The 21,536-nt window shown below is 51.7% G+C and overlaps 1 protein-coding gene, 3 long non-coding RNA genes and 1 pseudogene across 5 annotated transcripts in view; 3 read left to right on the forward strand and 2 right to left on the reverse strand.

Moving 5' to 3' along the window:
- The window catches only part of ELOB (elongin B), a 183,333-nt gene that overhangs the window by 6,290 nt on the left and 155,507 nt on the right, over window positions 1–21,536 (forward strand). The window lies entirely within an intron of this gene.
- The window catches only part of LOC106996507 (3-phosphoinositide-dependent protein kinase 1-like), a 39,746-nt pseudogene that overhangs the window by 3,575 nt on the left and 14,635 nt on the right, over window positions 1–21,536 (reverse strand). The window contains exons 2-7 of the transcript XR_003725489.2: window positions 21,206–21,415; window positions 17,694–17,736; window positions 17,294–17,431; window positions 13,511–13,655; window positions 12,753–12,850; window positions 414–489 (exon numbers count right to left, since the gene is read on the reverse strand). The product of XR_003725489.2 is annotated as a 3-phosphoinositide-dependent protein kinase 1-like (transcript). The remainder of the gene's footprint in view (window positions 1–413; window positions 490–12,752; window positions 12,851–13,510; window positions 13,656–17,293; window positions 17,432–17,693; window positions 17,737–21,205; window positions 21,416–21,536) is intronic.
- Window positions 1,916–4,759, reverse strand: LOC144337813 (uncharacterized). The gene is made up of 2 exons (XR_013411407.1): window positions 4,462–4,759; window positions 1,916–4,141 (listed from the first exon to the last, which is right to left on the reverse strand). It is a non-coding gene; the product is annotated as an uncharacterized LOC144337813 (long non-coding RNA).
- On the forward strand, window positions 4,791–13,205 carry LOC144337816 (uncharacterized). Its single transcript, XR_013411412.1, has 2 exons — window positions 4,791–5,743; window positions 12,059–13,205. It is a non-coding gene; the product is annotated as an uncharacterized LOC144337816 (long non-coding RNA).
- LOC144337839 (uncharacterized) lies at window positions 14,602–20,800 on the forward strand. The gene is made up of 2 exons (XR_013411437.1): window positions 14,602–15,162; window positions 19,901–20,800. It is a non-coding gene; the product is annotated as an uncharacterized LOC144337839 (long non-coding RNA).

Raw genomic sequence — 21,536 nt, forward strand, 5'->3', positions numbered from 1 at the left:
AAACTACAAAAATTAGCTGGATGTGATGGCGGGCGCCTGTAGCTACTTGGGAGGCCGAGGCAGGAGAATCGCTTGAACCCGGGAGGCGGAGGTTGCAGCGAGCCGAGATGATGCCACTGCACTCCAGCCTGGAGACAGAGCGAGACTCCGTCTCAAAAAACAAAAACCAAAAACAAACAAACACAAAAACGATTATATCTGCAACCAGAAAGCATCAGCAAACCCAGGAAGCTTAGAATACAACATTAACGTATCACGTGTGTGTACGCCACGAAAATACGCTTTGAAATGCGAAATGCTGATTTCTTTCAAAGTATGCTTAGCTACTTAAAGGCCACCAAATTCACCCTCTCGAATATTAATTTCTATGTTAAAGAAAAGGGAAGTACGGCTTAGATGAAAGTGGTTTTTACCTCTTACAGGCGGACTTCTCCGTGAGCAGCTCTGGAGAAACGTACTGCGCTGTTCCCACGAATGAGTTGGCCCTGGCTGCAGAGGAGAGAGAAGGTCACGCTCGGACTCACGATCTGTGACAATCCAGGGCTGCGAGGTGGGTGTCGCACATGGCGGACCATGCACCCCCAGGAGCCAGACTTGTCCAGGCCACACCGGGGCTGGCTCACGGCTCACCTGCTCAAAGACGCCTGCCTGACATCTGGACACTGGCACCCTCCACCCTGGCGTTCCCACCCGACACGCGCCTGGAGAGCGAGGTGCACACAAACGTCCAGTGCATTCTGCCGGTGGCACCCGCTCAACGGAGGGCATGAGGACACGGTCCTGGCTGGCTCACTGCAGGACCTGGGGTATCCAAACGTGCCCAGGTACACAAACAGTTGCAGGCCAGAAACAACCTCCTTTCCATCACAAACAGCTTGGGAGCTGAGGCGCTACAAAGGGAACAAGACTCAGGCCTCCAGCCCAAGGGCCTTCCTCTACAGAGGGGCTGTGACAGAGCAGAGCCACAGCACGAGCTGGCCCGGGGCCACCACGCAGCTGCTGTCCACACTGGCCCTGCCTGGGCCGGTTCTGAGTTGTCCCTTCCACCTGCCCTCCTCCGGCCAGGCTGAGAGAACCTCACAGCCTCTGCTGCGGGGACCCGTTCCCTTCAGTGAATGACTTTTTTGCGGACTTCATGACTGCCCAGGTGCGGGGGCTCACGCCTGCAGTCCCACTGCTTTGGGAGGCCAAGGCAGGAGGACTGCTCTAGGCCAGGAGCTTGAGACCAGCCTGAACAACATAGTGAGACTCTGTGTCTAGAAAGAATTTCAGGAATTAGCCAGGCATGGTGGTGCACCTCTAGTCTCAGCTACTTGGGAGGCTGAGAAAGGAGGATCGCTTGAGCCCAGGAAGTTGAGGGTGCGGTCAGCCACAATTGCGCCACTGTACTCTAGCCTAGGCAATAGAGCCAGACCCTGTCTCAAAAAATAAACAAAAAACAAAGACTTCATGGCTGCATGTGCATCCTGCCAGGACCCTCAGTGATCCTGCCAAGAACACCAAGGACATCCGCAAACACGCACTCGCCCCCGCTGGCCTAGAGGAAAGCAAACCAAACCAAGAGCCAAAAACAAACGAAGCCATTCAGCCCTGCAATGAATCAAAGAAATGCAAATTAGAACACCACAGCCTATCACATTGGCAAAGGGGAAAAAGAATAAAAATACATAGCGCTGGCAGGGATCTGAGGGGACAGACGCCGCGCTACGGGTGGGGCTGTAAAATGGCATCGCTTCTGGGGGCAATTTTCCAATGAGCGTCAGAAGTCACAAAGATGTTTGCCTCCCTGACCCTGCAGTTCCCTCTCCATGCCGGATCTGTCCTTCAGGGTCCGGTGTGGCACGGTGACGAGGGCTGCGACTACCGGCAGGACGGGATGCCACTCGCTCCATCTACCTATTCAGTGTTTCTGTTCTTTACTATCATCGAGCGTTGCTTTTGTGACTTGTATTTTTTTTAAATGCCATCATTAAAAAGTCTAAAAATGTGTCTTTCTCCTATGGAGAGATGTATATAATGCATAATTAAATGATTGAGGTTGTCGTGCAGCACACAGAGCCATATGTGTTTTTAAACAGCAAGGCTGTGCACAGAGCAAGTCTGTGCACCAACACCCGCCCCATCTCTCAGACGAGTGCTACATAGCGAGCTCCACGCTGGTAGGGCCCTCGATGCTGCTACCGCTGCTGCTGTTCTCACCTTCCCGCAGCCGGACTCTGGGCTCGGATCTCCCGGAATCCTCCCTGCCCTCTCCACCCTCAGGAGCTCCACCCTCAGCTCCTCCTCGCTCCCCAAGGGTCTTCCCACCCTCTCTTCTTTCCTTAGGGCTTGCCCACCGTCACCCTGCCACACCTTCCTAAAGGTGGGACTCCAAGCCTCTGGGCATACGCAAAGTCACCGCCTTGGAAAAGGACATCTGTTCTTAGTTAATCTAGAGACAAACAGCGCCGCTAGAGTGTGGAGAAGATGGCTACCCTTGGAATAATGTTCCAAATCCATAAAATACACAGGACTATAGGAGAAAGCAATTATAATTCAATACACGTATCAAATTATTGCAGTGATGGATCTGTGATGTAGTAATATGTGACCGGCATGACACAGCAGACGGTCACGCCACAGTAACCCGGCAGCGGTGCTCGGCACAAGTGGCATGGCGTCACTACCGTGATGTGACCCCTGCAGCATGACATGAGAATACCTGTGACTTCTGATGACAGACATTTGTTGCTGATGTTCATAATGGCAGGAAATGGTACGCTTTGCTGAAAGGTTCGTGAAAATTAGGAATTTCCTCCTATCCAGCCTCACGGATCCCCTGACTTCTATCTGTGACATCCGAGCTGAGAGCCCCAGATAGAGCGTAAGGAAACCTCAGAGACCACCTAGTTACTTCTCCCGGGAGGCTCAGAGACTGGCCAAAGCTCACGCCTCTCCAGCTGCTGGAAACTCAGGCCCAGAGACCTGCACTGGCCGCTGCTGCCCCCGCATGCCACGGGACTACCGACAGTGAGGTCTCGGCTGGGTTGTTGTCTCCACCCTCATCAAAGAAACTCCATGGACCACCCATAGTCCCCCAGATCTGCCAGTCGTACTTGGAGGGGGCGCTGGGGAGGGAAGACCTGAAGAAGGGATCCTGAGCTCACGAGACACCCACACTCTCTTCAAAGCCAAGGGTGCCGGCTACCATCTTGTCCACAAACCCACAAAGCAGCACAGAAGAACGCTCCACAAAATGGGACTACCCTTTGGACGAAACACCAGCAAACCAAATGCGGCAACATCTGAAAAGGACTAGGCACCATGACCAAGAGGATGTATGACACAGTGCAAGACTGGTTCAAAATACAAAAAGCAATGCGTTGCATCTCATTAGAATCAAGCACTAAGGAAAACACAGGACCACCTCGATAGATACAGAAAATGCAGTTAACAAAAATTCCCCACCTCTATAGGACAAAAATACGGAATAGCCGAGGCACAGAAGGGAGGGCCCAGAGTCTGACAGAGGGCACGCACGGCCTAAGGCCAACATCGTGCTCGACGGTCAAACACTCCACGCTCTCCCTACGACCAGGGCGCTCTGTTCACCACGTCCAGTCAACACCGTACTAGAGGTCTCAGCCAGGGCAGTTAGGGAAGAAGATAAAAGGCAGCCAGGTTGAAAGGGAAGAAGTAAAACTAGCTCGAACCACAGATGACAGGATCCTGTGTGCACAAAGTCCTGGGGACTCCACTGAGAAGCTATGACAACTAAGGAGAGCTCAGCAGGGTGCAGGGCAGGAAAAAGCAACTGCATTTCCACACAATTTCCAGGAGCAATCCAAAAATAAAATTCACAATCCCAGCACTCTGGGAGGCCGAGGCAGGCGGATCACCTGCAGTCAGGAGTTCAAGACCATCTTATCCATAAGCGTGGTGAAACCCCGTTTCTACTAAAAATACAAAAACGTAGCTGGTCATGGTGGTGTGCGCCTGTAATCCCAGCTATTCAGGAGGCTGAGGCAGGAGAATCACTTGAATCCGGGAGGCAGACGTTGTGGTGAGCTGAGATCGTGCCACTGCACTCCAGCCTGGGCGACAAGAGCGAAACTCTGTCTCAAAAAAAAGAAAGAAAAGGGCCGGGCGCGGTGGCTCAAGCCTGTAATCCCAGCACTTTGGGAGGCCGAGGCGGGCGGATCACAAGGTCAGGAGATCGAGACCACAGTGAAACCCCGTCTCTACTAAAAATACAAAAAATTAGCCGGGCGCGGTGGCGGGCGCCTGTAGTCCCAGCTACTCAGGAGGCTGAGGCAGGAGAATGGCGGGAACCCGGGAGGCGGAGCTTGCAGTGAGCCGAGATCGCGCCACTGCACTCCAGCCTGGGCAACAGCGTGAGACTCCGTCTCAAAAAAAAAAAAAAAAAAAAAAAAAAAAGAAAGAAAAGAAAAGAAAAAAAGAAGGCCAGGCGCGGTGGCTCACGCCTGTAATCCCAGCACTTTGGGAGGCCGAGGAGGGCGGATCACAAGGTCAGGAGATTGAGATCATCCTGGCTAAAGTGGTGAAACCCCATCTCTACTAAAAATACAAAAAAATTAGCCGGGTGTCGTAGCGGGCACCTGTAGTCCCAGCTACTCAGGAGGCTGAGGCAGGAGAATGGCATGAACCTGGGAGGCGGAGCTCGCAGTGAGGCGAGATTGCATCACTGCATTCCAGCCTGGGCGAGAGAGCAAGACTCCATCTCAAAAAAAAAAAAAAAAGGAAAAAAAGGAAAGAAAATTCACAACTCTATTTTTTTTTTTTTTCCTGAGACAAAATCTCACTCTGTTGCCCAGGCTGGAGTGCAGTGGTGTGATGTCAGCTTACTGCAATCTCCGCATCCCAGGTTCAAGTGATCCTCCAGCCTCAACTGGTCTCCAACTCCTGACCTCAGGTGATCCACCCACCCGGGCCTCCCAAAGTGCTGGGATTACAGGTGTGAGCCACCATGCCCAGCCAATAACTCTGTTTAGAGTAACATTAAAAATAAATAAGAATAAATGTAACAAAAGAAGCATAAAGCTTATACTCTGAAAACTACAAAGTGTTTTTGAAAGAAAGATCTAAATAAACAGAAAGACATCCCACGTTGATGGCTCAGAAGACTTAACATGGGTTAACAATGGTAACGCCTTGTAAGCTCATCTCCAGACTCAATCCCTTCTCAGATCCCAGCAGGCTTTCACCTCAGGCAGTGTTTTCAACGCCCATTTGCATGGCAGCATGCATAAGTACCTCATCCCTCCTTAGGGCTGGAGAAGATTCCCTCGTTGTGTGGAGACGCCACTCACTCATCCACTCATTTGATGACGTGCATCGTTTCCACCTTCTGGCTACTGTAAATAATGCTATGGGCATTCTAGCACCTGTTTTTGTCTGAATGTGTGTTTTCATTTCTTTTGGGTTCACACCTAGGAGTGGAATTGCAGGGTCATATGGTAATTCTGTTTCCTTTTGAGGAGCTGCCACCCTGTTTTCCAAAGTAGCTGTACTATCTGACATTCCCACCCATGGCATATGTGGGTTCCAATCCCCCCAATCCTTGATAACATTTGTTATATCTGTCTTCTGATCACAGCCATCCTAGTGGGTGTGAAGTAGTATCACCCTGTGGTTTTGATTTACATTTTCCTAATGACTAATGATATTGAGTAACTTTGCATGTGCTTATGGGCCATTCGTATATCTCTTCTTTGGAAAAATGTCTAGTCATACCCTTTGTTCCGTGCTTTATTTTTTTTTCCTCCCTCTGAGTTCTTTACATTCTGGATACAAGTCCCTTATCAGACAGATAATTAGCAGAGTGTGTCTCCTATTTGGTGGGTCTTTTCACTTTCGTGATATCCCTTGAAGCACAAAAGTGCTTCAACTTGATATAGCTGGGCGCGGTGGCTCACGCCTGTAATCCCAGCACTTTAGGAGGCTGAGGCGGGTGGATCATGAGGTCAGGAGATCGAGACCATCCTGGCTAACACGGTGAAACCCTGTCTCTACTAAAAATAAAAAAAATTCGACTGGCGTGGTCGGGGCCGCCCGTAGTCCCAACTACTCCGAAACCTGAGGCAGGAGGAGGGTGAACCCGGGAGGCAGAGCTTGCAGTGAGCCGAGATTGAGTCACTGCACTCCAGCATGGGGGACAGAGCAAGACTCCATCTCAAAAAAAAAAACTTGACATAAATCTAACTCATCCTTTTCTTTGGTTGCTTATGCCTTTGGCAGTGTATCTAAGAAAACATTGCCTAAACCAATTATCACATTTAATCCTATACTTTCCTCTAAGAGTGTCACAGTTATTGCCCTTACATTCAGACCTCTAATGCATTCAGAGTGAACGTTTTTTTTGAGATGGAGTCTCACTCCACCGCCCAGGCTGGAACGCAGTAGTGCGATCTCGCCTCACTGCAACCTCCGTCTCCCAGGTGCAAGTGAGTCTCCTGCCTCAGCCCCTACTCCAAGTAGCTGGGATTAATTACAGGCGCACATCACCATGCCTGGCTAACTTTTGTATTTTTAGTAGAGATGGGCAGCTGGTCGCGAACTCCTGACCTCAAGTCATCTGCCTGCTTCTGCTTCCCAAAGTGCTGAGATTACAGGTGTGAGCCATCATGCCCAGCCTGGAGTTAACTTTTTTTTTTTTTTGGTGACTGGGGTAGATGGGAGGCTGGGGGACGGAGTTTTGCTCTGTTGCCCAGGCTGCAGCACAGTGTTGTGATCTCGGCTCACTGCAACCTCTGCCTCCCAAGTTCAAGCAATTCTCCTTCCTCACCCTCCCAAGTAGCTGGGATTATTGGAGTCCGCTACCACACCTGGGTTTTTTTTTTTTTTTTTTTTTTTTGAGATAGTTTCTCTCTTGTTGCCCAGGCTGGAGTGCAATAGTGTGGATCTCAGCTCACTGCAACCTCCGCCTCCCAGGTTCAAGTGATTCTCCTGACTCAGCTTCCTGAGTAGCTGGGATTATGCATGCACACCACACCTAGCTAATTTTGTATTTTTAGTAGAGACGGGGTTTCACCACGTTGGTCAGGTGGGTCTCGACCTCCTGATCTCAGGTGATCCGCCTGCCTCGGCCTTCCAAAGTGCTGGGATTACAGGCGTGAGCCACCGCGCCCAGCCGTAAATTTTGTATTTTTAGTAGAGACAGGGTTTCATCATGTTGGCCAGGCTGGTCTCAAATTCCTGACCTCAGGTGATCCACTCGCCTCAGCTTCCCAAAGTGCTGAGATTACAGGTGTGAGCCATCGCGCCCAGCCCTGGAGTGAGCTTTTGTGTATGGTGTGAGGAAGGGTAGTAACTTTTTTATGAACTAATCGTCATTGGAAGATAACAGTGAATCAATTTGTGGTTTTCAAAACTGGCATGAAAGGGGGAAAGAAGCATTTATCCTACTTTTCCTTTACAAATGATACCACGAGTTAACCCAAAAGTTGCTGGGGAGAAGTTTCTCTTTAATGAATTCCATCCCATGAATATATTAGGCTATAACCTTTCTGCACTCTCTGCACTGAGTTAATGAATTTAGGCCAACGATGGCCACAAATGCTGCTGCTGTCACAGAGAGATGCCTAATAAATAACACCCAACACCAGTCTCTGAACAGGGAGGGGAGAATCAACTCTGAATGTGATATAGTGGCCAGGAGAGAGCACCATGTTCAACAACGCCACACAGATGCAAATGAACTGGAAATATAACTGCACACTTTGAGATATTAAGCAATGACTGTTAATTTTTATGTATAAAACAGTATGGTACTGCGGTTATGCTTTTAAAAAGACTTGTATTTCAGCGATACATACTGGAATTTTTTATATTTTATTTCTTTGAGATGGAGTCTCACTCTGTCGCCCAGGCTGGAGTGCAGTGGCCAGATCTCAGCTCACTGCAAGCTCCGCCTCCCGGGTTCACGCCATTCTCCTGCCTCAGCCTCCCGAGTAGCTGGGACTACAGGCGCCCGCCACCTCGCCCGGCTAGTTTTTTGTATTTTTTAGTAGAGATGGGATTTCACCGTGTTAGCCAGGATGGTCTCGATCTCCTGATCTCGTGATCTACCCGTCTCGGCCTCCCAAAGTGCTGGGATTACAGGCTTGAGCCACCGCGCCCGGCCTACATACTGGAATTTTTACAGGGAAAACCAATTGAGCATGCTGGGCATCAGGTCACTAGTACTGAGTGAATTTTTCACAACAAGCAGTAATTCTGTTTTAAAAAAATAAACACATTCCCCAGCCCCATGCATCACAGCCAATCCTAAATGAATGCCAATCTGGAAAAGACCAAAATAAACCATCTGAAGATGGGAAGAGCTGCTCTTGGTGATGGGAGAATGGGGACACTCTCTTTCATTGTGCAAATTCCACTTTCCGTCACACAGGAAAATCCATTTTGAAGGCAGCTCCTCTCTGTGCCGGGGACGGGTGATCCAGCCTAAGCTAGAAAGGTGGCAAGCTCAAGGCCGCTGTGGCCCTCAGGAGAGCGTCTAGAGTCCACAGCATAGTGGGAAGCACAATGGCAGCTAGTCTGAGGGTCTGGACAATGGCCGTGCACAGAGGGGACAGAGGAGTGACTAAAGCCTACAGCATCCACCCTCTCCAGCCAGCCCCGCCCACACCTGCTGGCCTTCCTCTCCTTCCTGTTTGGTGAGTGGCGCCTCTACACCTGGCTGCATACCAGAAAGGCCTGCACAGGTCAGAACACAGGTGTCCAAACCCCACTCCAAGTCTGAAGCTCCGAGGACACCGCGAGCTCCTCAAGGTCCTTGCAAAGAGAGCACAGGCCAGAGACACCCCAGGTGGGAAGCTTCCTCTGAGTGAGCCGCCCTCACCAGGATGCATTCACGGGCTCCTGTACAAGGAGAGGAGGCAGAAGTCCTCTCTGCCAGGAGGTCCTCCTCAATCTCCCAAGCCCACACTACTGCCCTGCTCCATCTCCCACCACCTCCCCCTGCAGATATGGGGCCACCCCACCCCACAGGGACGATGAGAAAACCTGCCTCCCTCTAGGAGGAGGGCGTGGCACAGCTGCTGCACAGGTAAGGAACCTGGGTATGCCTTGCTCCCATCAACACTTTTATTCTGGATTGGAAGATGTTTTGGGGAAGCCATCTCTGCACAAAAGAAGCCAACGCAGGAAGCAATTCCAAGATACTGAACTACCTCAAACAGAAAATAAGTTACCAAAATTAATCCTCCACATAAATTATAGTTTTTTCCTTTTCCTCAAACAACAGGAAAAGAACTACCACATCTTCTATACACACAAACAACTGGCCCTGGTTTACAATGATGTAAAGATTTTTAGCCTCCTGCTACCAAAAAGCAAAGGTTTACTTCACGATTTCTTCTCTTTTTCCAGAGACAGGCTCTTGTTCTGTTGCCCAGGCTGCAGTGCAGTGGCAGGATCATGGCTCACTACAGCCTCAATATCCCAGGCTCAGGTGATCCTCCCACGTCAGCCTCCTGAGTAGCTGGGACTACAGGCACGCACTACCACGCCCAGTTAATTTTTGTTTTTTATCTTATGTAGAGACACATAAGATCGCTTCATAATTTTGCTGTGTTCCCCAAGCTGGTCTCAAACTCCTGGGCGCAAATGATCGACCTGCCTCGGCCTCCCCAAGTGTTGGGATTACAGGCGTGAGCCACTGGGCCCAGGCTATTTCGCTATTTCATCAGCGCACTTAAATGCCTATTTTTTTTAAGTGGCGACAGGGCATCAAGACTATCCCTGTGCCAAATACCAGATTCGAAAGAATATCTACCCACATAACAAACCTGCACATGGATCCTCTGAATCTAAAATAAACGTTGAAATTATGAATAAATAAAGCCTTGGAATAAGGGAGGAGGGAAAAAAGAAAGAAAATCCACATGAAGGGAAAACTGCCCAGAGCAGAGCCCAGGGAGATGGTTCCTGAGGCTGACCGCGGGCACAGCCCAGAGAGTGGTTCCCGGGGCTGACTGTGGGCAGAGCCAGCCTGCAGCTCTCCTGCCCCCACGGAATGTTGTGGGCTCATCTCTGGGCAGGAAGTCAGCACAAGGACAGCAAGACACTGACAGATCCTAAGAAAGCTTGCGAGACAGAAGTTCCTGTTTGGTCCAACTTTGTCACAGACAACACTGAGGGATATGAGGTTACACTGTGTACACAGAAATAGGATTACCAGTCAGTAAAACGGTTACTATTTAACAGGAATGAGTCAAACAGATCAAGGTTTCAGAGCTTGTCTGAAACGCCAGGAAGACTTCCCTGGCTTTGTGCAGCTTTGGGCGGGAGGTGCGCATTCCTGCATGCCACTGGACGGGGAGGGGAACAGGTGGGCTACAAAAGGCAGCGGAGGGCAGCAGAACTACGCCACCTTAGAAAACAAGAGGCTCTGGCTTGATGGCTGGTTTCCATCTTAACCCCAAAAGGGTGATGTTTTATTTACGTATTTATTTATTTATGAGACGGAGTCTCACTCTGTTGCCCAGGCTGGAGTGCAGTGGTGCGATCGTGGCTCACCGCGACCTCTGCCTCCCGGGTTCAAGCGAGTATCCTGCCTCAGCCTCCTGAGTAGCTAAGACTACAGGCACGCAACACCACGTCCGGCTAATTTTTTATATTTTTAGTAGAGACGGGGTTTCACCGTGTTAGCCAGGATGGTCACGATCTCCTGACCTCGTGATCCACCCGCTGTGGACTCCCAAAGTGCTGGGATTACAGGCTTTTTTTATTTTTTATTTATTACTACTATTTTTTAACACAGTTGATCACTCTGTTACCCAGGCTGGAGTGCAGTGGGATCATCCTAGTTCACTACACCATCAATCTCCCATTTCAGCCTCTCGAGTAGCTGGGACTACAGGTGTATGCCATCACACCAGGATGATTTTTGTTGTTTTTGTAGATATGGAGTCTCACCATGTTGCCCAGTGGCTGGTCTCAAATTCCTGGCCTCAAACGATCCCCCTGCCTCAGCCTCCCAAAGACCTAGGATTACAGGTGTGAGTCCCCATGCACAGCCAGGGTGATGTTTGAGGATTCTCAGAGAAGTTCCCAAATCCAAGACAGCGTCTTAGGGCCTCCATGACTGTGCAGAGATGAAAGCACCAACTGACAGAATCTTAACCAGAGCCCTGAGTGTGAAAACACAGGGCTGGAAACACCCAGAAGGGAAAGATACGGCCCAGTGGAGGAAACGAGCCACTACCTCAAGGTGCCAAGAGAGGCCCCACAGGCACCAGCTGGGTACCTCCCAGCACACAGAGTACAGGGCCAATTCCTAAGAAACAGAAACGCCGAGCTGAGTCCGGAGTGCCTGCCTTGCTAAAGGGCCTGCTCTCCCCCCAGCTGTGCTCTCCTCCAGCTACTGGGGGCCAGCTCGCCGTCTGTGGAGATGAGGCCAGAACCACCACCGCTCCGTGATCACGGTTCCCCTTTTCCACACGAGAGCAGCTACAACACGGTCACTTCTATCTGAATCTTTCTTCCACCAACAAACCTGCACTCACGTCCCTCCAAACCGGTCTCCAGCACCTTTGACCCCCCCAGAGCTCTCTAGGGAGGCCTTTCTCTGACGGGCACCCCAAGCCCAGGCAGGGGCTCATGCACCACTTGGAGGCCCTTGGACCCAGCCTCTTGACCCAGACAGACCCCAGCAATCACCCGAGGTTCATCTTCAAGATCACTTATAATGCACACAACAGCCTTCAGCTTCCCCAAACCTCACCCCAAGGCTTTATCTTCTCTCTACCCAGCACTCCCGAGCAGCCTTCAGAATTTCAACTGTCAGGCCGGGCGTGGTGGCTCAAGCCTGTAATCCCAGCACTTTGGGAGGCCGAGACGGGCAGATCACGAGGTCAGGAGATCGAGACCATCCTGGCTAACACGGTGAAACCCCGTCTCTACTAAAAAATACAAAATACTAGCCGGGCGACGTGGCGGGCGCCTGTAGTCCCAGCTACTCGGGAGGCTGAGGCAGGAGAATGCGTAAACTCGGGAGGCGGAGCTTGTGGTGAGCTGAGATCCGGCCAGTACACTCCAGCCTGGGCGACAGAGCGAGACTCCGTCTCAAAAAAAAAAAAAAAAAAAAAGAATTTCAACTGTCTTTCTTTACACCTCCAGAGTTTATGACTTTTACCCAATAAGCACCTGAAGGGCATCGAGACGCCCCAGCTGGCTCAGACAACCTAGGCCACTTCTCTGGCCCAAGTGGACTTTCAGCAACATCTCCGATGGAGCTGCCACAACAGGGTCCAAGGCTAGAAACTACCCTTGGGAACAGGACCGGGGCTTCGTGATGACAAACATGCACGTGGCCAGCAGGGAGACAGACGGACAGGTAACGGAGCGAGGGCACTGAGGTACAGGGATGTGCGCCCCCAGATCCTACCTGCGATACAGCCAGGAGGAGCCAGGAGCTGACCACACGGCTCCCAGTCCCGCACACGGGTGACTGGGTACGAATGTGGCTCCCCGCATTGTCCAGAAGACGAGCAGGGAGGATGAACCAGAGCAGACGCTGAGGAGAACCAGTACCCTCCCCTCTACACCAGCACACACTGCCTGGGGCCCCGCAGGAAGACCTGCTGGCAAGGCAGGGTCTTGCCCAGAGAAAGTTCAAGATCGGTTTGAGGACAGCCAAGGTGTCCCCACCTCTGTCGTTAATGAAGATGACACAATGCAACACACTCCTCAGAAGTCGCTCTCCATCTTAAGCACGCAGCCAGGCTCTGCTAGAAATAAAACTCACACACCTTGTTTGCTCTCTGGGGATAAGACCTTTGCTGTTCCAAAATCTGTGATCTGGATGTGCATATCTTCATTTAACAAAATGTTTTCCGGTTTAAGGTCCCTGTAAAAGTAGATTTTCACATTTGAGAAGAAATACGTGAAACAGCAACATTATTACGTACTCTAAATTTTGCTGAAAACAAAATGAACGAATGAATGCTTATGATCCTTACAGGCTGACAACCAGGGGATACGGGCCGAAAGCTCACAAGCAACAAGTTTTCACTGTACACAGTAGGGATTTACCGCCTCACATCTCCATGCCATTCTAATTAGCTTTTTAATGAAGTATAATCTATCATTTTTAACACACAAGATGACAGCTGTGCACACTTCTGAGATGACTTTATCAGAAAGTCATGGAAAATCAGACCAGAAAGAAGTACACACAGAAGGTACCACAGAAAAAGATAAAACGCATCAGTCAAGATGGTGAAAAGAATCATTAGCTTGCCGGGAAAGACACGAAATCATTTGATGTGGCATTTGCAGGACGGCTTCTCCATGTCAGGGCTCCATGGACGTGTGGCCTTGCCTTGGCGCTCCCGCTGTGGCACCGGCAGGCATCTCAGTCACACCCATCCAGGGAGCACTCCAACCAGGCTGACCTCAAGGGCGGGGACCATCTGGGCATCAGCTGTGGCCTGTGAGCCAAATGGTCACTGGCCCTAATCATTAAACTGACATCCTGTAAACCCCACCCAGCCACCCCCGAGGTTACCTGTGAATGATGCCCTTGCCGTGCAAGTACTCTAAAGCAGACACAATCTCAGCCGTGTAAAATCGAGTACAGGTCTCATCAAATGAACCGATTTTGCGAATATATTTAAGTAGTTCTCCATTTTTGGCATAACTAAGGCCGAAATCTGAATATTGTGCAGTTAAGGAAGTGTAAAAATCTTTTGTTTTGTTTTGGAACAGGTTTACTCTGCTGCCCAGGCTGGAGTGCAGGGGCACAGTCATAGCTCACCGCAGCCTCAACCTCCCTGGCTCAAGCGATCCTCCCTCCTTAACCAACCCAAGTGGCTGGGAATATCGGTAGGCGCTACCACGCCTGGCTAATGTATTTATTTTGTAAAAGTCATTTCTTGAAAACTAGCCTTAAAAGACTGATCAGAATTGGTTTTAATTAAATGCAAACTGAAAGTACCTGTGGCCCAAGAAAGTCATGTCCCTGGATCTGACGGGCACCCCAGGCCCCAGCTCCAAGATGAGGCACCAGCATTGATGAGGGGTTTCTCATCAAGAACACCATTACACTGTCTCAAGGAAACGGGAACAGAGCCTCTCAGCCCCGACTGCCCCTCTGGCCCCTGGCGGTGTCTGTGGCTTCAGTGAAAGCGGACCGCTGGAGACAGGGCCTACAGACCCTGACTAAAAAGCACACATAACTCACGTGCAGGCTTCAATGCACAAAGATCCTGGGGGCCGGGGGAGCGGGGGGCGGAGAGCGCGGCAGCCCCTGCCCTGAGACAGGGCATCCATGCGTGGCACCGCCCCTTCCTTGCAGGCTCCTTCCATGGATAAAGTGACACATTATGTTTTGGTTTTTTTTAAGATGCAGTCTCACTCTATCACCAGGCTGGAGTGCACTGGTGCTACCTCGGCTCACTGCAACCTCCGCCTCCCAGATTCAAGCGATTCTTCTGCCTCAGCCTCCCGAGTAGCAGGGACTACAAGCACGTGCCACTATGCCCAGTTAATTTTTCTATTTTTACTAGAGACGGGGTTTCACCATGTTAGCCAGGATAGTCTCCATCTCTTAACCTTGTGATCTGCCCGCCTCGGCCTCCCAAAGTGCTGGGATTACAGGCGTGAGCCACCGCGCCTGGCCAAGTGACACACTTTGTAAGACAAAAGCCATTTCGTGAACTTCTACACTCATTAAGTGTGTCTGGGAGGGCCCCCTCCTCGGGGCACCACTGCTCTGTGATGGCCCCATCTGTAGCCTCCTTTTCCAAGAGGACTTAAGGCCGACAACAAATGCACCCCATATACAGATTCCCCTGGAGCGGCAAACGTCTATCCCCATTACCGGAAACCTCCAGATACTTCACACTTACTTGCAGCCCAGGACACGGGGACCCAAGTCCTTGCTTGCCCTGAGCAGTGGCTCTCGAGGCCAGGAAGTGGGGCTCGTGCTCACAGCCAGGCTGGCCTGCCGGCTCAGTTCTGGCTTCTGTTTGCCAGGGTACCATCATCTCCCACCAAGGATGAACCTGAAGCTTCAGGGCAATGAGGAGAACCCCAGAAGGGAAGGGACTTGCAACCAAGGCTGCCCAAAGTGGCCCCTGTACAGGCCCATCTCTAAATACAACCCACACCGAGGATGCCTGGTGGGGCCTAAGTCCCTGGGTCTCGTTCCTTTCAGCGGTGAGTGAACCTTAACAACCTCCCGGGGCTTTGGAATTTGACTTAATGACGAAGGGCAACATGGACCACTGGACAAAGATCTGGAGTTCCCACTACCTGCACTGCTATGGCCAATCCCAAGTGGAAATCAGTCAGCAAAATTCGCTCTCCTCTGGACTCTGAGCCCCTGGGCGGACAGGATGGGAGAGGTCAAGCGTGTGCAATTCTGTTGCAGCCTCACAACCAACAAGCAGCCGTGTTCCGAGGGCTCTGCGGGAAGCCCAGAGGGACCCCCGGGGCTCAAACGGGGGCAGAGACATGCAGGGCCCGGGGGCACCCAAGAGGGGCTGGGGCAGCTGTGAAGGTGAGAGAACATACCGTGAAGAAGTCACTGAGGGCGGGGGACAGAGGCAGGAACAGGGATGACACTGGAGGACAGCAGGCCTGTCTGGAGGCCAGCATTCTCTAAAACCTTCCACAAACCAACAGCAAAGCCCGCCCCGGGCCACGTGCCTGGCAGCTGTTCAGCCACTGCCCTGCTCCTCTCTAGGCAAAATCCCAGGGAAGCACCTTGCATCGTCTCCATTTCCTCACCTCTTACTCTTCCTTGAACGGTCCCCCCAAGAAACTGCCTACCCACCATCAACAACTGGCACAGGGCAGATGCACGGGTCAGGCTGTGTGCACCTGACCGCTTCAAAGCCCCTGCGTGGGCAGCCAGCACCCTCCATCAGAAACCGTTTGATCCCGTGGCCTCTGGGTCTCAGGATCAAAGGAGCAACACCCCGTCACAATCTCCTCTCCTCGGTGGGCCCCTCCTCATGTTCACCCCCTGCACTGGGGGAACCCAGGCTCCACCCACAGAGGAGCCATCCTCTGGGCAGCCTGCCAGCTCGCTGTGAAAGTCCTCATGGCCCTGACTCCTCCTGGAGCTCTGCTGGCAGCACCTAAGTGTCCACCCAGACCTGAACAGTGGCACCCGTGGATGCATGACATGCCAGCCCAGTACCCTTCCCGGTCTCTCCCAGCTCAGCAGCAGACACCGCTGTGCACTAGGCTTGAGGGCCAACTCCCCGGAGCTGCCCCTGACTCCATTCTCTTGACCAGTCTGTTCAAAACACCTCGACCACTGCCCCTGCCCCTGCTCTCCTGCCTGTTCTCCCGCCTGGCCTGGGAGCAGCCAGAGCAAACCCCACATTCCCCGCCACAAAGAGAAGGAAGTCCAGAGTCAGTGCCAGGCTGCCAGGGCTCAGGGGCCCAGCCCATCACAGCCTTTCATGCCCCCACCCCCCCCCCACTCCTGCCCAGGAGTTTAAAGAGCCCCACACTGCCGCCAGCCCTAAGACTCTTGGCAGCACATCTTGCTGCCGGGAAGCCTCTGACACGGACAGTCTGTGCAAATCCAGCTCCTCCACCAACATCGAAGCTTCTCGAGGGCAGAGACGTCCCCCAGCATACCAGCACATCCCCATCACCCATCAAGGCGCTGCACGTGGCAAGCGCCTCCCAACAAAGAGAGCACACACACTCTGCCGGCAGCCGAAGGAGCTGCAGGATGGTGCGAAGAGTGGGAGCAGGCCAGAGCAAAGCTCTAACACAGAAGAGCCGGGTGCTCGGGAGAGACGGGGAGGACAGGTGGGAGGACTCAGGCCCCTCTCCAGGCAGGATGGGAAGGCCACGACACTTGGGCCAGCTTGGAGGGTGGCAGGGGAGGAAAAGAGCAGATGCAGACTGCACCTGCTGGAGGCGAGGACAGTGTGGCCAGCCCAGCCACTGGCAGGCCCACGGGTGAGCTGGATGGGGAAGAGGTGGGGCCCACCCCAACTTCCACCGGGCCTTGCCTCCCAGATTCCTGAGCCAAGGTTTAAAAACACAAAAGATGGCGCTCTAGGGGAGCAAGGGACACCGACCAAGCAAGCCGCAGCAGAGGGGACTGTGCTGGAGCCGCATCAACGGCTTCTCTGGGAGGTAACGTCCTGTGGAGACTCACAGCCACACCCTGGCGCTGCCTCGGCTGCCTCCCTGAATGTCAGTGGCCTGAGGGACCCCACTCGGCAGGGAGCGGGGGCTGCTTGTGGGAACACACAGGGTCTGATTCCGAGAGAGGGGTGACTGGTGTGGCTTCAGACGGCACCAACCACGCAAAGGATACACAGCTTCTCGTCGTCCTGAAACGTGAAGTAAAGCTTAACAAAGAAGGGGTGATCCAGGCGCGACATGACATCCCGCTCTCTGGTTACATACGGGACTTTGTTCTCTTTTATGATATGTCGCTTCTCCAGTATTTTAACTTCAGGTGAGAGAGAAGTGAGTTACTATCAGAAACAACAAAAAACACTAAAGACGTGACTCACAAAGGTAACTGGTCAAATTAAAGTCTTTCAAACATTGTACATACAAGCCCGGTGGTCTCTAAAGCCAACAGTGTCCTGTACCCTTGAAATCAGCACAGAAACCCGGGCCCTGCCACCCCGGCCCTGCCACCCCGGCTGCCCTGCACGGAGTCGCTGGCCCTGCTCCCAGACGCACAGCTCCCTGCAGCCCATACTCACTCGCATATTCTCTGGAGGTTGCCAGTTCTCGAGCCAGGACAACCTGGTTTGGAAAGAAAAGGAGAAAAAGAGAAAAAGAAACACAATGTAATAACCAGGACACTGGGTCTGACAAGTCCCTCCCTCTGCGCCACACACACGCTTCCTGTCCCCACTGAAGGTTTGAACCTACAGTGAAATATTTTGGGTCTTGTACTGACAAATAGAGCTAAAAGCCAATGCTCGTGTTAATGTGTTCTAATGGCTAACGGAAAACGTATCCATCTCTCCATTGTTTTCGGCGCAACCCAAGTATAAATTCAGGAGCCTCTTCGACTGCCACGCCCTTCGCGAAGAGTAGGAAGACAGTGGTACCACCACAAGTGGTAGGGCGCCGGGGCTTCTTTGAAAAAAATACGTCCTTCTAGTATACATTCATTGAAAAGCTGCCCTGAATTGTCATTTTTTGAAATAAGTGTTATCACACATTTCGTGTGTTGGCGATTGCGGATACTATGAAGAGAGCCTGGCTGTAAAGGACACAGGGAACTAAACCAACAATGCATGGCCCTGCGTGCCCACAAGAGGGAGCCACCTTCCCGGGATGCCAGCAGGCCTCCTGCCCTGTCCTCTGCGTAGCACACCTGAGCCCTGCACTCAAACCCCACCTCCGAGACAGAACACTCCAGCAAAGAAGGCACCCTGAACAGGGGAGAGACCCCCCACTCGGACTAGCCTGGGGCACACCCTGAGGCACTAGACTGGAGATTCCTGGTGGGCCCGCAGTTTAGCCAGAGCGCATGAGACAGCTGTGCCAGGGAGGCCCCACCACCAGCAAGTGGTACACAAGTGTCTCCTAAGACACCCACAGGGGGACGGCCTGAGGAGCAGGGAGCAGAGGAAACCTGTCCCGTTACATTCCTGGGGGCTGGCAGGAAGACCTTCAGGAGGCCACAGGGCCAGGTCCACCTGGCCCCAGGCTCTGAGCTGCAACCCGGGGCAGGAGTCAGAAGAGATCCCGGAAAGCACCACGTGAGACGCCCTGCGGCGCTCAAGAAGAACGAAGCTGGATTCTGGGGACTCTGTGTACTCAAGATCTTCCCAGAGGAACACGCCACACATGGATGGCTCTCAGCTGCCAGGGAGGGAGGGGACGTGGGCCGGGCAGGGCTCCCCTCTCTAGCTTATGTGTTTCTGCGAGGTCACGTTTCTCCACGAGAGCACGTGCTAGCTTCATAAGTAGAAAAAAGGAAGAAAGAATGGTGAATGAGCACGGATATTTAGTGGAACCCTTTCTAAGGGGATACTGACGTGATCTTTCTGTTGTCTAAACTCAACACTTTATAAGCAGGTTTCCTACAGGAAGGAAGGATCCTCTTCCAGAGAATGGCGCGTGACGTGTTCCTCCCTGGAGGTTGTGGCCGTTCTCAGGGGGCCTCCCGGCTCTCCGGAGCTGCACCTGGCTGTTGCCCAGCCTCGTAACTATCACTGTCCTTTCCTCCTCCCCTGGAAGTCAACTTTTATGTGATCTCTATTTCAGGAAAGCTGAGAAAGAACTGAGGGTCACATATGTAATCCGAGAACCAGTACTGTGGATTCCAAACAGCCCCAGGAAGGAGCCTCCGGCTCACAGCGCTCTCCCGGGCACCTTCCTGGTGCATGTTCAGAAAGCCTGGGACCGCAGCCCCAGGAGGGACAGTGCCTGCTCTCCACCCACCTACGGAACCCAGGGAAACAGGCAATTTCACAAATAAGTCTTCCTTTTTCAGTCAAGATAAATGTAAGGGCCGCGTATGGTGGCACATGCCTGTGGTCCTAGCTACTCAGGAGGCTAAGGCAGGAGGATCACATAAGCCCAGATGGTGAAGGCTGCAGTGAGCTATGATCACACCACTGCACTCCAGCCTCAGTGACAGAACAAGACCCTGTTTCTAAAAGGATAAATACATCCATAATAAACTAAATTTAAATTGGAAAGAGAAATATAAGGAAGTAAAACTGAGGCCAAGCACAGTGGCTCACGCCTGTAATCCCAACACTTTGCAAGGCTGAGAAGAGAGAATCACTTGAGCCTAGGAGTTCAAGACCAGCCTGGGCAACGGAGTGAGACTCCGTCTCTACAAAACATTTTAAAATTAGCTGGGCATGATGGTGCATTCCTGTAATTCCAGCTACTTGGGGGGCTGAGGTTAAGAGGATCACTTGAGCCCAGGAAGTCGAGGCTGCAGTGAGCTATGATCATGCCATTGCACTCAAGCCTGGGCGACACAGCAAGACTCTGTCTCAAGGAAACCAGTAAAGCCGAGAAAAGAGGAGGCCTCGTCTTTCACTGGGCGGTTGTAAGCAGCCATGCACAATGCCCAGGTTTTCCAAAGACTTTCTTCTTTCTGAAAGGATCTGAGTCCCAAAACTTTGGGGACTAGTCTCCTGGTTGAAGGTATTTTTCATGAGGGCATAATCCTTTTATAAACAAAATTATTTCATAAAAGCTGCAATTTAAAAAATCTAAAGTGCAAGGGCAGCAAAAGTTAACATTAATTAAAGCAATATGTTGGGAATATGGGTAAGCTATGTTTCATATTTTTCTTTGCATTGTGAAATATTTCATGTATGTAAAAAAGGAAAATAAGCCTCACGTATGGTTTCTTCACAAAGGTCAGGCAGGAAAGCATTATGCAGGAGATCACCCAGGTTGTCCAGAGTGAGGATCCCCCAGGGCTCCCTGGAATGGCCCTAGCACACACACGGCGGCCACCCTGGCGACCACGGTGGCGGCGTGGGACTCCGTCTCTTTTATAGAGGCCCAGATGGAGACGGTGACCCCGAGTTGCTCAGGCCTCCCCTGAACCTGTTACAACTTTCACTAAATCCACAGCCACACACGGCTTCATGGGTCCCACGTCAGCAAAGCGTCCCATGTCAGCTGCTTTGAACCTTCATTTCTTTGCTTTCAGAGGAAAAAACACCCCGAGAGAGGTAACAAGTGTGACTTGACAGTACTGCGACAATACTTCTGTTTGTGAAACTCGGAACACAAGAATCTGGAGGCTGTGTCTCCAGCAAATGTCCAGAGTGTACTGTTTTATGTATTTAAAAAAAACAACAATAAAAACAGGTCAATAAATGTCCCCAAAAGCCTCTGGAGAGATACTTTCAACCTAAGAAAAAAAAAGGCTTCCCAGGGCCCTGCCAGTGGGACACAAGGACACAGAATGTAACTTGCCGATGCCAGGTTAAAATGAAATTAACTGTGTTAGAAAAAACCTCCGCAGACCATCAAGAGATGTGTCTAACGTTCTCATCTACAAAACCAGGTTAAATATTTAGCCACACCCATCACGTGATCTGCTTGGGGGTTACCCAGCCCCCAAAGACTCAAGAGGCCTTCACAACAGCTGACACCCCTCAAGGGGCCTGAAACCTCCTGCCCTGAAGGACACCAGCCTTGGTGGGAGTCTCCGGTAAGCCCCGAGGAAGGTGAGCCTCCCAAGGAAATCATGCCCATTTGACACACAGCAGCAGCAAATACTCACTGTGGAAAAAGAGCCTTCCCCAAGAATTTTCCCAAACTTGAAGTCCTCAGGCCGCCTCAGATGCGGTGCTGTCCACGGCGGGGCCCTGCCTGCTGCCATCAGGAATGTCAGGGGCTGTGCTGGACTCAGTCTGGGTCCTCACTATTGATGCGGACGGGCAGGAACATAACACCATGCTGGACTGGATGGGCACGGCGTCATACTGGGGGACTGTGAAAAGTAAAGTAGAGGTTCTTCAAAGCCTTTCGTCCCCATTTAATTAGGAATAAATAGTAACTTGTCTTAGAAGCTAAACGTATTCAAAGACCTGTGCTAACGTTCTTAAATATCT

Source organism: Macaca mulatta, chromosome 20, assembly GCF_049350105.2.
Source record: "Macaca mulatta isolate MMU2019108-1 chromosome 20, T2T-MMU8v2.0, whole genome shotgun sequence".
Lineage (NCBI taxonomy): Eukaryota > Metazoa > Chordata > Mammalia > Primates > Cercopithecidae > Macaca > Macaca mulatta.